The sequence below is a fragment of the Mytilus galloprovincialis genome, chromosome 8 (genome assembly GCF_965363235.1).
Source record: "Mytilus galloprovincialis chromosome 8, xbMytGall1.hap1.1, whole genome shotgun sequence".
In the NCBI taxonomy this organism is placed as follows: domain Eukaryota; kingdom Metazoa; phylum Mollusca; class Bivalvia; order Mytilida; family Mytilidae; genus Mytilus; species Mytilus galloprovincialis.
Window position 1 is genome coordinate 64415955 of NC_134845.1, and position 5499 is coordinate 64421453.

The 5499-nt window shown below is 30.4% G+C and overlaps 1 long non-coding RNA gene across 1 annotated transcript; it reads left to right on the forward strand.

Annotated features, from left to right (window-relative positions):
- The first annotated feature begins 340 nt into the window (after positions 1 to 340).
- LOC143042379 (uncharacterized) lies at positions 341 to 5060 on the forward strand. The gene is made up of 3 exons (XR_012967959.1): positions 341 to 694; positions 2031 to 2128; positions 2671 to 5060. It is a non-coding gene; the product is annotated as an uncharacterized LOC143042379 (long non-coding RNA).
- The last annotated feature ends 439 nt before the right edge of the window (positions 5061 to 5499 follow it).

Consider the following 5499-nt stretch of genomic DNA (forward strand, 5'->3'; position numbering starts at 1 on the left):
CACATTTTGATTTTGATTTTAATTTAATTCTAAATACAATTGTAATAAAATAGCTAATAAAATCATTTAAAAAAGTAAAATAAATGTGTCTAAAAATTTAAATAAGACGTTTTTGTACTGCAAGTGCAAAAATCAATAAATTGGCTGAAACCAGGGAGTACATCTTTTATGCTCTTCCATTGACTTATCTCCCTTGGGCAACATGTCAGCTCCCAGTGATGGACTTGGCAGACAAAGTTTACAGCGAAGTTTGCAACTTTAATAATCTAGGAGGACTATTTGGGCTATCCCAGCATTATGCATCTACATATTACGAACTATTTAAGATATCTGAATGACTGCCAATGCAAGAATCTGCCAATCATGACAATAATTTACCAGACAATAATCATAACTTAGTGAATAAACATGATGCAAACTATGGTGTAGAATTTCCAACAGGAGTCCTTGTTTTATATAAGACGAGGAGTGGTTTATTTTCCTATGGTTGTTATATCATCTCGTCTTAGACATGTTAGAATATGCTTGAAGTACAGGGACTTTTATGGAATTCATTGACATCATACATGTAGTCAAGCAAGATGTCAACATCCCGTCCAACCGTCTTCCAGCAAAGCCAATTTGAAAGCTGACCAAGGATCTTCATAATTTCCTGACAGGGTGTATACAGGACGAGTCATTCCACTAGGATCAGGTACATTGTACAACTCGGATGAAAATTTTTGTCCTGCATTTTTTTTTAGCTGTAATTTCTGTGCTGCCTTTTTATTTTTCACTCTGTTTGGTCCTGCATTCTTTTTTTTTTAGTTTATCTTGACTTTTTTTACCTAAATTGTCGTCATGACTTATTTTTTTGCAAGTGTCTCATCCTGCCTTTTTTTTTTTACTCAAAACTCCTGTCCTGCCTATTTTTTTTCAAATTTCATCCTAGCCCCCTAATGAGACCCACTATATAGTCAATCTGAAATTAGGGGACCAACATTTGATACAATAGCCAGATGAAAAAAGAACGGAGGGAGTTGAATGGGCATGTGAATATTCTTTTACACCTGACCTGTTCTAGGACATCTTATCTATTTCCCATAGCCAAGTGCAAACAAATAATATACTGTAAATTGAGAAATTATTGTATTGTTTTTATTATAGCTAGAATGTGAAAGGGTAATCATGTAAAACATTTTTTTTTTGTAATTGCAATTTAATTAAAACTCACATTTTGAGTATTTTTTATATGAATCAAACAGGATTCTGGATATTTCTGAATATCTCAAAATTTAAATCACATTTCAGTCTTGAATTATAAAATCGCATTAATAAACCCATGCAACAGTTATATATTAAATGTATATATGGCGTGAGTCTTGGGACCATTTAATTACCAAAAAGAAAGGGGGAGGATTAGAATGGTAAAAATATCCTTGTCAGCTAAGGACAGAATTTAAATTGTTAAGCTATTAACCAGGGTACAATATACATCATGTACATGTATATTAATTTTTTGCTTAAAAAAAACAATTTATAGACCATAAGCATGATAAGCATGATAGTAATCAAAATTTATTTCAACATGTTCAACATTAAGCAGGACAATATGTTTTTATTCTCTTACCCTAAGTTTAATTTTAAGTTTTTAATTGAAGTTGTACATGTTCAGGTCTTTGTTTATTAAAAAAGCTTCTACCTGGTGGTAAAGCCTCATTCCAAAACATGTTTTACATACAACATTCTGTACATGAAACACTAGATTACTTTATCTAAAGAATAATCTTGTTTAATGATCTATTATACAATGTCAATGAATGTAGGCCATGGCGACTAAAATATCAAAAGCATTGCAAACTTTTATAAAGTTCAATTTTGGGACCTTACATGTACATTGATGTACATGTATGTATAAATGTATGAATTATATTTATAGAGCCCTTTTTAAAAGAAACAAAAAAACCATGCACAGTGATGCTACACTACCCTACAATTCCTGTGATACAAAATTGAAGAATTATTTTATAGTTTAACACTTTTCATTGTAGGACTATTATCATGATAATAGATGCAGGCAATGCTGATGATTTTTGTGAATGTGACAATAGCCAGGTCAAACTAAATACATGTAAAGAACAAGATACTGGTAAGATATTATTAACCTATATATATTAATTTAACTGTTTGGAAAATATGGTTATAATGACATACAAAGTATATATGTCATCACCTTTATAATAATTATACATCAGTTTTATTGAACATGTCTTTGTTAACTTGGTTTTCCCATTGAAAAATCACTTTTATACTAATTCAATTTGTAGTAGGAATACATGTAGTACATTCGTACATATATAGGGTGGTCCTATGTTTTGCATTCAACAACTATTACATTTTCAAGATGGCCACTAAGGATGGCAAAAAAAAAAGTTGTCATCTTTATTTCCTGTCAGTGGTAAACATGTAAATGAAAAATATGAAAAAAGTGGTATGATTGCCAATTAGAATAGATGACATACAACTTATATGTAAGCTATAAGTCTTCATATGCCATATGGCCTTCAACAATGCACAAGACCAATACTGCATATCTATTCAGCCATAAAAGGCCAAAAAATTGGAAAATGAAAAAATATGTAAGCTAACAGCCTGATCTATATATGTACATGTATGTTTTGTGATTTTCAGATCTAGACTCACAACTAACTGAACTTTACAGCAGTCAACATCAGATTGGAAGACTGATAATGCTTCTGACAGAAACAATTTCAACCAACCAAACAAGTAACAGAAACTTTGCATCTTTAAAACACTACTTACATCTTCCATGGGATGATGTTCCAAAAAATAACAGTTCATCATTAATGAAGAATTTTTTGTTATGGATTTTCTTTTACAAGAAAGTTAATGTACACTTGTTTTTATAGTAAAACCTTGCTGTTCAAGTATCAAAAAAACATTTAACTTTATTGAAATTTGAAGATTCATATGACTTGTTTTAATTTTGTTATTTCTCAGGATGTCATGTAAAGGTACAGTCATGACAGTAATCTAAACAGCTATTCAATTTCATTCAAAATTCTTTGAAAATTTGGCACTAGTAAATATAAACTGAAGTAATTTGTTTTTCGTCTAGTTATGGGATTTTTATGGCCAGTAACAAAGTAGTCGGTGCCTTAAGTTTTACCCTTGTACTAAAATACCGATTTTCCGTAATTCCATAATTCAGTCATTCCGAAACAAACCATTATACAGTGTTTTTTTCTAAACGCCATAGATATTGGCCTGATTTTTGGTATGTAAGTTGACTATGATGAGTTACAGATCAAGTATAAGTTTTGTTCCACTCCCCTAATTTCTGTTGAAATTACCCGCTATGGACTTTGATAAATTGTTGAAAATCACAGTTACATGCACTTTTTTCCTAAAAAGCTTTCAGATATTGGGCTGATTTTTGGTATGTGAGTTACAGATCAAGTTAAAGTTTCGTCATGCTACCCTAATATTTGCTGTAATTTCGGGCTATGGACTTTGAAAAATTTTGGAAAATCAAAGTTATATGGACCTTTCTTCTATTAAAATGCTTTCAGATATTGGGCTGATTTTTGGTATGTGAGCTAACCATGATGAGTTACATATCAAGTTTAAGTTTCGTTCCGCTGTGTAATTTTTTCCAGAATTAAGGGTTTTAAACTTTGAAAATTGTTCAAAATTCACATTTATATGGACATTTTTGTATATGCCTCCAGATTTAGAGCTGATTTTTTTATATGTGAAACAACCATCGTGTTTGTATCCACATGTGTTATTGAAATTGCAGATTTTCAATTTTTTGAGACGTAGCCTTTCGTGTTGCTTTCACACATCTAGTTTAAGATACATTTATGATTATCATTTTTGTATTGACTACATTACAGTAGATGCATTTATGATTTTCATGTTTTTATTGACCACATTGCAGCAACGTAGATATATAGGTACCTGGCCAATATTACCTTGTTAGCATACTAGGCTCAAAGGGACATAAAAAAGTCCATCTCTTAGTGTCTGTTAAAATCATCTCTATATTGCAACTGTTTACAGTTTTCTCTTTTAAACCATTATTTTAAAAACTTTTAGAAGAAGTATCATACATATATGTATATATATACCCAAAATTTTTCTGTAAAATTGGGACGTAACATCTATGAGCTATTGTCCCTGAAGTGTGTAAAGGAGTAGGTCCGGTAAGACCCCTTTTTGGCCCCAAAATATAACAGTTTTACAAAATTGTTAAAATGTAAACTTTAAGTTATTTATTAGACAGTTGAATGCTTCTGCTACATAAAAATGGGCTGTTTTTGACAATACAATTGACATATATCGGGTTGTAGCACCATTAAGTCATGCTAAATTACTGAAATCTTCAATATTCTATCATTATAGTTAAATTTTAGACGGTTTCCGTGTTAAACGAAAGTGGCCACATTCGTGTTCATTCTTAATATTGAAATGTAAGTTGTATTTTATGATAATACATAACATATATAAAGGTTGTGGATAAACACAGATGCGACCACTTTCATTTTTGACAAAAACCATCTAAAAAGTGACGTTTTTCGGCATATTTGAGAGATTTTGCATATTTGAGCATGAATCTGATTGTCTTAAATGACTAAATCAGTTAAAATCTTTCACATTTACTAATTGTATCAAGTGAAATAGACACTTAAGTGTTTAAAAAGTGGTCAAAATCTTTTGTCAGATGAAACTGAAATTTGAGGCCAAAATGAGTCCTTACCGGACCTTCCCCTTTACAAATTTTCAGAGTTTTCTGCTAATATCTGACAGCTATATCAATATGATATAAGAAAATATTGCAAAAGTGGTCAGAAAAAAACTTATTTTTACAGTCTGAACTTATTCTGAATTGTTTTAAATTTATTGCTAATGAATTATGTGTTTTTTATCGTTTTGAGGTGCACAATTTGTCAATTCAAGCTATTTCGGCTCCTGGGAGCCTCTAGATTTGTAATGAATAATTTGTATTTGTATATGATTTTTTTCTTAATGTATTAAATGAAACATTAATTAATCTTTTCCTTTTGTTGTTATACTTATTTATTAATCCAGATCTTATAATATGTCAGATTTTAAAAATTAGACGGCAAAATTGAGAAAATTTGAATATGCAGGCTACCCCATTTTGTTGTGGCATATACTAGACACCAACATTATTTGCCGAGCTTAATATTTTTTTTGATTGAGTATATATAGTTATACTTTGCAAGTAGATATGTTGTTTTACAATAATAAACGGGTCTTAGGAGTATTTTGGCTCTTAAAGATGACCAAAATCAGCCATTTTGGACTTGAAGCTAAATAGAACATATTGAAATGGTTAGATTATACATACACTTTATAGACAGCATTGTTATTTCTATGCATTCTTACACTTAAAGTAATGTATTACTAGGAACAACTATCAAAAAATTATAAATATTGCCATGTTTTTTTATTTAAACCATCAAAATATGC